We start from the raw sequence: 12,868 nt of genomic DNA, 5'->3' as shown, positions 1-12,868 counted from the left end.
TTGTTTAAGTCAGTCTATTTCATATTCAGCTAGTTCACCCTATATGTCAGTTTGCATTTGAAGCCTTTTGACTGTTATCACCACTTCTATTTTCGACTCCTGTTAAAATATTTACCGTACTATACATAATGTCAGGCTTTTTAAGCTATTTAATAAAGGGCGTTTAACTTGGGTAGTGCACTGCATCAAACAACAGTGAGGGACACCTATTACTGATTTCTGAACCACTTTTTTTCCAATCATACACACCTATGCGACAAAAGATAGTGAGTAATTACCTGTGGTCAGCTAAATGTGCTGAAGATGATTTCAATGAGGTTCCTTTGGTTATAGGTGGATTTATTGATCTTGGTGAAATCTTTATACCTATATAAGCGAAAACACATTAGGTTAGAGAGCTCTTGAGAATGTGGAGTTATGGTCGTATTCAGTTTCAGTGCTACTAGAATAACAGACCTACTCCGAAATTGAAGGCTTGCATTGATATAACTACTTGATCTATAGGATCTGACATGTAGTCGATTCGTCGTCTATACCGGTTCGCTCTACCATTACAGACAGCAATATACATTTCGGTAATTTTGAAGAACATATTTGAACTAGGGATAGAATAATATATACAATACGGAAAAAAAACAAGTGAGACAGAATGACCACACATGCGTAACCAAGTCATTCTGTACTGGTTCTGAGTTCCTGCGTCCACCATATTTGGACTTTTACCCACCTTCGATGTTTAATATATATTTTCCCAGTTGTTATCTGTTCGGCTTCAGGGATATTGTGGTTGAGAACCAATACCACTACGGATTCGACACTAGTATGATGTCCATCACTGTGCGGATACATAATGAGGAGAAAACGTGTCTCAATTGTGTCAAATGTGTTGGATGTGTAGGCCGGCGAAATGTCACTGGGTCCTAGACAAGTCATCCGGCAGTCGCGTCACTGGATGTCAAACCGTTTACCAATCCTTGTCAAATGTGACCAATACGCACCAGTTAAATACACGTCATGGTTGGCGGATGCAATAGTGGTCGCACTCTATACCTTATACCCATTCTCACTAATATATTTCTGCAACAACACCGCTTGTGTTGTACGGTCATCAAAGCATCCAAAGCGCCTGAGTAAGTTGAAAGGGTAATCCACGTTAAATACCAATCGTGGGACGTGACTTCGACGTTAGCTGTCTGTTCACACCATTTGCGTCTAACTCAGACAGGCCTACAGTCACTCGACACAGATCGTCTACGTTCGTAATCTACACATGTGTTTAAACAAGCACAAAATAAATTGTGACCAAGAAGCACAGATGTAACAGAAAATACCAAGACCACCAATAGATTTCTCAACGTTTATCTAGATCTAAATGGAAAATAGAGGACAGGTAGCACAACAACTACAAAGCTCAATGATCACACTCTAAGATTTTTTACTGGTACCAGTAAAAATATGGTGTAAAACCAACCAAGTACAACGCTTTGGGGGGGTATAGGTTTGCAGTTCACCCTAAAAAATACTCCGTTTTGTTTAGCTCACATAACCATATTCAAGTATCTAAGGAGGTAAGATCACTATAAGTATTTGAATCATTATGCGAAATAGGAATCCCCAGAATAACGAAACTTTAAACATGTAAGATCCATTTCGAATATTTTGTGTGTGAAAACCCCTCCATGTATACACTTGTAGTTTGTTCCTATTGATTCCTTTGGTTGTACATTTTGTCAGTCTTTTTGATTCCATTTGAGTTGGTAATATTTGTATTTTATTATAGTTTATATTTTTCTTACGCCCTCACTAAGTTTCCGTGTTTCTTCCTGAACTGAATTTGCGTTGTTTTACTTGATATTTAGTCTTGACGGCAGCCATATTGGTCTTTTCTTCTTTTGATTGTGTTGCTTGTATTGACTGGAATTGTGCATTTTAGATTGTGAATTGAAGCACTCTTACAAAATTGGAATTGTTATAAGGCGATCAAATGTTATCTTTTGAACGAATCTGTGCGTGATTTATCCAGACAGGATAGAACAGCATTTATTTGTTGCGACTGATTCAAGTTATTGAACAATTATTGGTTGGATAGCTGGGTGGTCATATTTTCTTAGAACTGTCATTTTACCTAATTACTTTGTTTTGGTTTCAACCGGGCAAGGGTGCGTATTTAACCCACCTAGACAGATATTCTTCATTCCAAACCTTAGTTTGGATCTTACAAACAGGTAGTTCAACGTGAGCGCAAACGAACATATTGCATTTGAGATTCAAAATTTAGCCCACATCGAGTGCCAAGGGATCATTAATTCACAAAATCACCGCAGGAAGGTTGCTCCAAGACTGCTCATACCATATTATTTGGGTCGTACATGTTAGCGTTGTCGCATCGTGACCTGCAGAGCACCATACAGACATCCTAAAGACCTATGTCTATCGAACTGCGTTGCAGGTCCCCAAAGTAAATGTAAACCAGTCGTCAAACATTGTGTCATTTCTATATAATCTGCTCTAAATATAACACTTTCACTATCAGATGCGCGAAAGGATATACTTGATAAATAGGGCGATCAGATCATTAGGTTAGTGTTAACTGAGCTAGACAGTCTCTGAACACTGAAGTATTACATAATAGCATGTAGATTAGACAGTTATGTTCTTCTAACTAGCTCCACTGAATTGTGAAAACGTAGAATATCATATATAAACTCACTCACCAGAAAGCCTTTATGTACATGTATACCAACATAAAGATATCGAAATTACAAATAAGTCTCACATATTGAATTTCCCGGCAAAATTGAAGGAGTTTTGGGTTGGTCAGATTCTACCGTCAGTCTGTATATTTTTGAATGAGAAATGCTCATTCATTAATCGATGTCTAGTAAGAAATTCCAAGGGTTTTAAGCTGATATATAGGACTTCTGAAGCTGTTGAACTTGCCAAACACTGAATGGTTTAGTTAACTACCCCGAACAACTTAAATTCGAATATTCAAATAGCCTTCTGTGATAGACATCTTGGACAAAAAAGCCGATGTCGTCACTACTTTACTTTACTTATTTACGCCTGTTACTCCTAATGGAGCATAGGCCGCAGACCAGCATTCTCCAACCCACTCTGTCCTCCGCCTTCTTTTCTAGTTCCTTCCAATTCTTGTTCATTTCTCTCATGTCTATTTCCATTTCTCGGCGTAATGTGTTCTTTGGTCTTCCTCTTCTCCTTTGGCCTTGAGGATTCCATGTGAGGGCTTGTCTTGTGACGCAGTTGGGTGCCTTCCTCAATGTGTGTCTTATCCACTTCCAGCGCTTCTTCCTGACTTCTTCCTCCGCTGGGATCTGGTTTGTTCTCTCCCATAGTAGGTTGTTGCTAATAATGTCTGGCCAACGGATCCGAAGTATTTTGCGTAGACAACTGTTAATAAACACCTGTATTTTCTGGATGATGGCTTTCGTAGTTCTCCAGGTTTCTGTCCCATACAGTACAATTGTCTTGACATTTGTATTGAAAATCCTGACCTTGGTGTTGGTTGACAGTTGCTTTGAGTTCCAGATGTTCTTCAGTTGTAAATATGCTGCTCTTGCTTTACCGATCCGCGCCTTCACATCTGCATCAGATCCACCCTGTTCATCAATGATGCTGCCCAAATATGAAAAGGTTTTTACATCTTCCAAATCTTCTCCGTCAATTGTGATTGGGTTGGTGTATGCTGTGTTGTATCGGAGAACCTTGCTTTTCCCTTTGTGTATATTGAGACCTACTGCTGCTGGGACTGACGCTACAGTGGTCGTCTTCTCTTGCATTTGTTGTTGCGTTTGCAATAGAAGGGCCAGATCATCTGCAAAGTCTAGATCGTCCAACTGCATCCTAGATGATCATTGTATCCCGTGCTTCCCTTCAGATGTTGACGTCTTCATGATCCAGTCGATCACCAGGAGAAAGAGCAAGGGTGAGAGTAAGCAACCTTGCCTAACACCGGTCTTCACTTCGAACGAGTTTGTTAACTGTCCTCCATGCACGATTTTGCAGTGTAATCCATCATATGAACTCTGTATGATATTGACTACCTTCTGAGGCACGCTGTAGTATCGAAGAAGCTTCCATAGTGTTGTTCTGTCCACGCTGTCAAATGCTTTTTCGTAGTCAATGAAGTTGATGTAGAGTGATGAATTCCATTCAATTGATTGTTCCACAATGATCCGTAGAGTTGCGATTTGGTCTGTACACGATCTATTTAAGATGTTTCCTGGTATCGAGAGAAGAGTAATGCCCCTGTAGTTATCACGCTTGTCGAGATCACCTTTCTTTGGTATTTTGATCAGAAGTCCTTCTTTCCAGTCTGCTGGTGCTTGTTCTTCATCCGAAATCTTGCTTAAGAGTGTAAAAACCATTTTGAATGCTTTGTGTGTTTGTGAAAAGCCCTCCATGTATGTACTTGCACCTTGTTCCTATTGATCCTCTTAGTTGTACATTGTTAACCTTTTGACTACATTTGAATTGTTAATATTTGTATTTTATTATAGTTTTCGTTTTTTACTACACCTTCACTAATTTCACGTGTTTCTTCCCGAGCTGCACTTATGTTGTTTTACTTTATGCTAAGTCTGGGCGGCAGCCATTTTGGTTTGTTCTTGCTTTTGATTGCTTGACCTGTGTTGACTGGAATTGTGCATTTTGGTTGTGAATTGAAGCACTATTCCAGAATTAAAAACACTCTGTGTTATAGAGCGACCAATTATTACCTTTTGAACGAATCTGTACGTGATCTATCCAGACAGGATAGAATAACATTTATTTGTGGTGTTTGGTAATTTTCTTGCATCCTTTATCAGCTTTCTTATTTATTGTAGTTTAGATTTGATCAATTGAACAATTATTGGTTGGATAACTGAGTGGTTATATTTGTTTAGGTAATACTGTACACTTAAATTTATGATAAATTATAGAACCGCTATCTTACCCAGTTACTTTGTTTTGGTATCAAACGTGCGAGGGCGCGTATCTAACTCATCCAGACAGCTGTCCAGCAGTCCAAACGTAGTTTGGATCTTACAAAGAGAATGTGGAGTATCCTTGAAGTTACTGCAACATCTGCTGGAATGTTGTCTGGTCCTGCTGCTCTGCCTCTCTTGATTTGTCTGATGACCATGCTGATTTCTTTAATTGTTGGTGGGTCAACATCGACTGGGAGGTCCGTGGGTGCTGCTTCAATGTTGGGTGGATTCAGTGGAGCTGGTCGATTCAAGAGTTCTTTGAAGTGTTCTACCCACCTGTTTTGTTGTTCCTCAATGTTGATGATTACCTTGCCTACCTTGCTTTTCACTGGTCGTCCTGGTTTACAGTGATTTCCAGAGAGTTTCTTTGTTATGTCATACAGTTTTCTCATGTTTCCCTCTCTTGCAGCCTTTTCCGCCGTCGTTGCTAAATCTTCCACATATTTACGTTTGTCGGTTCGGATGCTCCTCTTCACTTGTTTGTTTACTTCTGTGTATTCAGCTTGTGCCTTGGCTTTTTCTGCTCTTGTTCGTCTGGTATTGATTGCTGCTTTTTTGTTCTCCCTTTCTTGAATCTTATCCAGTGTATCAACAGTGATCCATTCCTTTTGATGGTGCTTCTTGTGGCCCAGGACCTCATGACATGTTGACGTGATTGCCTCTTTGATCCCCTTCCAGTTGCTCTCCACAGTAGTTCCTTCTCCATTGAGTAGATCATGAAAGGCCTGGAACTTGTTGCTGAGGTCTATCTTGAATTTGTTGAGTTTGTTAGTATCCTGAAGAAAGGCCGTATTGAACTTTTGTGATATTGCCCGCCCCATTGTCCAGTGCTTCTTGAGTTTCAATTTCATCTTGGCGACCAGCAAGTGATGATCTGATGCTATATCAGCTCCTCTCTTGGTTCTCACGTTCTCTATAGTCCTCCTGAACGTTTTGTTGATGCAAGTATGGTCGATTTGGTTTTGCGTGGTGTGATCCGGTGAAGTCCATGTGGTTTTGTGAATGCGTTTATGTGGGAATATGGTGCCGCCTATGACCAGTTTATTGAAGGCACATAGGTTTGCAAATCTCTCACCATTTTCATTGCTTTCTCCCAGTCCGTGTCGTCCCATGATGTCTTCATATCCAGTGTTGTCCGTTCCAACCTTGGCATTGAAATCTCCCATCAGAATGGTCAGGTCCTTTGTTGGGCACTTCTGGACGACTAGCTGCAGCCTATCGTAGAATTGATCTTTAGCGTCTTCATTGTAGTCGTTGGTAGGCGCATAGCATTGGATGATGTTCATTGAAATGCCCTCTTTCTTTGTTTTGAAGGAGGCTTTGATGGTCCTTGGTCCATGGGATTCCCATCCTGTAAGTGCATTTTGTGCTTGTTTGGACAGCATCAATGCAACTCTTTGTGTATGTGGAGCATTTTCTTCTTCATGGCCGGAGTATAACAGGAGCTCTCCTGAAGTTAGTCGTTGTTGTCCAACTTGCGTGCAATGTGTTTCACTGATGCCAAGCACCTCTAGATTGTATTTCCTCATTTCTGCAGCAATTTGGAAGGCTCTCCCGGTGTCCCACACTGTACGAACATTCCATGTACCTAAGTAAATGGTCGCTATAGTTGTCAGAAGAGGCATCGGCCTCGTAACTTCCGAAGGAATTCGGCTTTCATCATGAGGCGTCATAGTTCTTCTAAAAGAAGACCTTCTGACTCCCGGGGTAGAGTTTGAAAGGTTTGAATAATTTTTTCTGGTTAGCGTTTTTTTAGCGAGTTAGTTTTCTACGAGATGGGGACGCTAACCCTATGACCAACCCTTCTCCTTTATCCGGGCTTGGGACTGGCAGTAGCCCCCGGAGGGACTTCAGGCGGATTTGATGTCGTCACTAACCAGCTGGTTAATAACTACCGACGGCTGACCAGTCTTTTATCAAAACCTTTACTTACCACTGAGATCAAATATTCTGCTTTAAGATAAGAACTAATCATACCCTATGGGGCTATTCAGCACATATACTTTCAGTGACGTTATGTACTGAATAACACTACCTGGATAGTAATTTATCTGTAGTTTGATAGTGTAAATTATCCATCATGTCATTAAAAACGGCATTTGTCTTTTGTGCCAGAAATATATTTTGTTGTTATCGGTGACGCACATAGGAACGCAGTTTGTGATGATCAGAGGCCTCTAATATCCGCTCTTAATACGAAAGTTGGAGAACATTCTATGAAGCATATATCTTAGCCTGACTTCATATCACACGTTACTAGTGTTTGAAAGAACATCAGAGGAACGGGTGATCAGATGACTGACAAATTTCATTAACATAATCTAATGTAGTTACGGACTGAACTAAACATTCCAAAGCCTTCATAGAACACCAAAACCAAGAGTGAAAGCTGTACCCATCACTTGTAAATTATATAGTGCGCTTTATCCAAAGGAACTTTCGAAATTATCAACACTGAGAGCGTGATAAAGCGATATTCCATGATTTTGGCTACTTGTTATATTCCAATGCGAACGAAAAATTGTACATTGAAACATTTTTCTCTTAAACATGATGAATACACAGTAGTTTTAACGCTTTTTTATTGCATCTGTCTTATAGAATCCATTTTCTTAGAAGTATAATATTGGAACACAAAATCACTCATGAGTGCTACTTACACTTAATTCCTACATTAGACTACCAGATAAAAATATTTGAGCTTGTGTATGATATTTCTCAATCTCCCTTTATCCAATCGGCAATATACTAAAACTGATCAATGTCACAATGACTGGTACAGTTTATCGGTCATAGGTTATTGCTAAATATATGAATAGAAATGAAATGAAAATAAAACGTATTCGAGCAAATTCCTTGAATTCACGTTCATGAACGCTGACGGAGCATCAAAGGTTTTCAGTTATTATCTCCAAGCCTGTGCAATGAGACACCGAGTTCCTAAAGAGTCCGTGCAGCATCAAATCAATGACTTACTGAAACTCGGTTCCGATATATTGGGATCCGAAATATGCGAAATGTCCACCTCATGCCGCTCGCGAAAATGTTTATGAGAAACTGTCTAAAAGTATGGTCGCAAATAAACACCCAGAAATTAAAAGCTACCCAAGTCTTTGAAATTGATCTTAACTTCAATTAATGAAATGGATTCAACCTAGCTCAAAGCTTTCAGTCACGCCACCTCACCAGATCACGATCGGATACGCCATGCTACGTACCACTCGCAACAACCAGCTAGCTTAAATCAAACTCTTCTCGACGGATTGAATACATTCTAAATCAATTTGCTGAATCCTTCTTTCCTAACCTCTGGTTTGAGTGGGTTGGCTCCTTTCAATTATAAAGGCGTTGTGAACAAGTACGTCATCAAAACCTGAATGTCCGCAGCATCTTTTGTGGATAGTCCGACATGTTGATATACTAAGCATTAAAGTGAGTTTATTCCTGTCCGCAAAATTATGTGCATATATTTACACATCGTGATATCGTTTCTGAGTCCTCGGATAATCTTCTCGTCCTTATACATTTTATTTTCATCATATCGCAACACACACACCGAAAATTTTGAAGATTAGGACTCTTAAGAATCCCGCTTTTTGACTCATGCCATTCTGCCTTGATAATATGGAAACCTGATTCTGCTATGGAGTGGCTGACTCCCGTAAGCACGGCGTGACAGACTCACGTGCGCGATTCCTCACAGCAATGGAGGAAATACTGAACTACTTTAATAGGTACATTACAACTAGTATATTTACCACTGGTGTTCCCAAACACAGTGAGACCTTACAAATGTCTACCCTTGGACATGGAGACCTTACCGATTGACGAAGCTGACACCAGCCATTCCGAAACGTTAAATTGCGAGATGGCATGGAAACACAAATGTTGCTACGTATGTTGGAGGTTACTGGTCAAAGGAATATGAACGACGGCGTCTTCAGACAACGCTTTCTATCTACGCTTATCCAAAAACGAGTGCCAGAGCTTCCCGTTTCATCTTAGGTGTAGAAGAACTGGTCGCATCTGCTCAGCATCATTGGACGAGTCAGTATAGACAACTATTTGACTTCTATACAAAACATCGTAGATTAGGTAGTCACATCATGAAAAACCTACAGTTTCGAGATTCGGTCTATTATTCTTGTAATCAATATGAGTGTACCAATGCTGGTCTAGATCATGAATTTTCAAACTCTATGGCACCACCCGGTACACGATAAATCATATTCAACCACATAACGCCTTTTTCCATGTGTGAGACTAATGCCATAACTCACTAACTTTTAATAGAATACGTTGTTGAGAAAGCATCTGTATTGCGTATGGGGGAAAAAGACACTATTCAAGAATCGTTGGGAGCGTACTACTTTCATGGTGTCCGACACATCGTTTTGATAGTCTTTAAAATGTTGTAGATCATGTGTATGACCCTGGATGACCTCACTAGTATTAAGGAAATGGTGTAAAAGCGTATGGTTTTGCTTTCCACACATAGATCCAATTCTTAAGAAAGAAATCAAAACAACACATAAATGGGCATTCTTTATCACAAAATTTTAACTTTGACAATCCATAACTGACCTCTTTCAATGCTTTTCGTATGTCATCGCAGAATAAGATAGTAAGCCTCTTAGTGTTTGATTGTATGGTCACATTACTCAAAGCAACAGATCGTACACGGATAATAATCCGTAAAACCATGCTAGGTGTACAGATAAATATTTCAGCTAGATGGTGGCATACACGGCTTTTCACCATTATCCCGAGGGCGTTTGATATGACTGAGGTTATAGTCATATGGTGATAGTGAAGCATACACGATCCATAGATGGAATTCATAAATTCAGGTGAAATCTATCAGTAGTCAATTGATTGAAGACTTTGAGCAGTATCGTACCAGTCTTGAGGAACTATGCAAACGTACTTTAAATTCAAAGACTACTTGAGTATTCTTGTCGATATAATACACTGATTATAATAGCAGGGCTGTAAATCATTCGACCCAGTTATTCTTACCAAACGCGTATATGTTCAGGAGGTCAAAATGTAGTTTTGCATTTACAGCATTTAAACAAGTGGCTACTGAGGCATTCGGAAATGGCTGTACACAAAATATCATGTTATTCCTTATCTAAGAAATTTTGTCTGATGAACAGTAGCTCTTGGTACAGTGACAAAATAATTTCCACCGTTTCTCACACGTGTAACGTGTTTTCGTTCGTCCCACGGAGTCGATGTATGTCACCTTTGTGCTTGATGCAATTATGATTTCTCCATTTATTAGGTTCAGCCTGATGTATCTTTACATTATGAACTGAATTGTTGGACGAAATCAAGAGATAATTTTTACTGTTCACTAGTCGTGGTGTTTATATCTTTCCATCATCCATAAAATGATAAAAGGGTTTCTAATATACAGTTGAATGTGTTGGTGCTCACATGTTTCCATAATTTCACCCCTATTAAAGTGATTTCTGTAGAAACCATGTATAAGCTCAATTCGGACTGGTTGGCTTATATGGGAAAGATGTAGGTTATAAAGGCTTTCATGGACTACAATGTAGTTGACAACAGCGAACAGTAGTAATACACATCGATGTTTATTAAGCATTGCACAAACTCAGAAATATTATGTGGTTTTAGTCACGGCTTATCATTTCCCCCTGATACAACCAACAAAGTTGTCTAAATGCGATATTTTACCTTTACTGCTGACAACTAGACTAATCAAAATGACGAAAACGATGCTCAGGATGTCATATTTATCAGTGTTATATATATGTATATGCAAATTTTTTGGAACACCTGATTCGTAAGTTTGTACCCCCTACTTCTTAACTTTGTAAGAAATTCCTTTTACAATACAGGCCATCATAGCGGCCATCTGTATATTGTTAACAAGAAGTGCCAAAATGATCGCTGTTCGTGGCACGTTTCACATAATAATGATCCTCAAAAATAGTTCTGACCATCCTTTTAGTTCGCAGGACAAAATTAGCAGGGAGCTTTAAGGAGAGTTTAATGAAAGCTCATAGTTCTCAAAGCTGAGCCACATATGGTAACATGACTTAAGCAAGGCAAGGATATCAAATACAGTTATTATTTTAACCCCCTTTGTGAACTGTTCACTGAGGTCACCGTTATAGTTAATGTTCTATTGATCAGTTACTAGCTAAAATAACAAAGAGGTGTGGGAATACTGCTCGATATTCTGGAAACAATCTCATCAACAACATCCCAAAATAATCTCGTGAGCATTCTTTCGTAAAGGAAATATCATTATGGAAGTTGTCCCAGAAAATAAGGACACTGATTATGTAAATTATGATGTCCCGAACCGGAAGTTAACCAAGCAATTTGTGAAGCTTAAGAACATATTAACACAGAAAATGGTACTATTAGCATAGGTGTCTGGGGACTGTAAACTCCGGCTACTGACGTTATCCATCCGATCTCCTCAAATAACGGTTTACACGCCCGAAGAATCCCATGCAAACAATAAGATTCTCAACTGGAATCCGCATGCATTTGGACAAGCCACACGATGCAAGAATCAAGCACAAAAACAATTTAGAACTTCATATACCACTTGTAGACTGTCAAAAAGAAGTAAAGAGCGTGGAAGGATCACGGTGAACCAACTGGGAAGACCCTGCGTAGGTAGACTGTCTGTCAACATAATACTCATTCAGATGAACAAGACGAGGGGCACACACATTTAAAATTGTAAGCATGAAACGGAAAAGATAAGTAAGTTGAGTAAAGTAAGAAACGCCAATAATATTTATTTGACAGGAGTATTTGAATCGTAGATACATTCACAAATAACGAAAAACGAGTCAGAAATCCCCGAACTGTCTTCATCGTGAAACGACAGAAAAACAGGACTTGTGTGGAGCAGCAATTAGGTTTCGATCATACTTAGGAGCGCATTAAATGAACCCCAAAATATTCATCAATATTGATGAATCTGGGCAGTGCTCAGTGAGATAGGCCAAAAACTGAGGAGGTATAAACGTAGTCGTCAACAACAAGCTTGATTCTGACACTGAGTTAGGTAATGGAATGATGGAGAAATCCGCTTTATTGGTCTAGGATCGGGTGGGAAGAAAAGTGACGTATGACTTCATTAATCAATTACATGTTTTGGTTTGATCGCTTCTAGCTCCATTCTAGCTTACTACTACACTACACAACATCGCCCATCGATGTAGGCGCTGGCTGAGCACGTCAGTTCATGAAGATTTCCTACCTCGTTAATCAATTCGTCATGCTTACCCAATATTCTATTCCTGATAAAAGCACGGCTGCATCCTTTGTCCTAAACTATACATGCAATGCTTTGAAGATATACAGGATCGAATACTAGTAACTTACAATTGATTGATCACTGGGTGGTGATCAATCTCATGCTTGTCTAGTCCTTAATAGTGCAGATCGAATGCTATCGATCATGTTGCAATGTGGCCACCAGTCTAGGTGACTCGACACTGCGGGCACTATGTATTGAGATTAGATGGTGGTTGGAGGTAGTCAACAGGAAACCCTGGACCCGGGTTTCGTGCTACTTGGCACTCGTCAGCAAGGTGTACCTGTAATCTTGAGGGAACTGATGCTCCCTGGCGGATTCGATCTCGTGTCACAAAGCTTCACAGTCAGAGACTCGGATAGCTCAGTGGTAACGTCTCTGACTGTGAAGCTTTGTGACACGAGATCGAATCCGCCAGGGAGCATCAGTTCCCTCAAGATTACAGGTACACCTTGCTGACGAGTGCCAAGTAGCACGAAACCCGGGTCCAGGGTTTCCTGTTGACTACCTCCAACCACCATCTAATCTCAATACTAGTAACTTACGCAAATCATCTACTCTTAAT

This window comes from Schistosoma haematobium, chromosome 2 (genome assembly GCF_000699445.3).
Source record: "Schistosoma haematobium chromosome 2, whole genome shotgun sequence".
Classification (NCBI taxonomy): domain Eukaryota; kingdom Metazoa; phylum Platyhelminthes; class Trematoda; order Strigeidida; family Schistosomatidae; genus Schistosoma; species Schistosoma haematobium.
The sequence above is the reverse complement of the archived record's forward strand: the minus strand, read 5'-3'. Positions refer to the sequence as shown.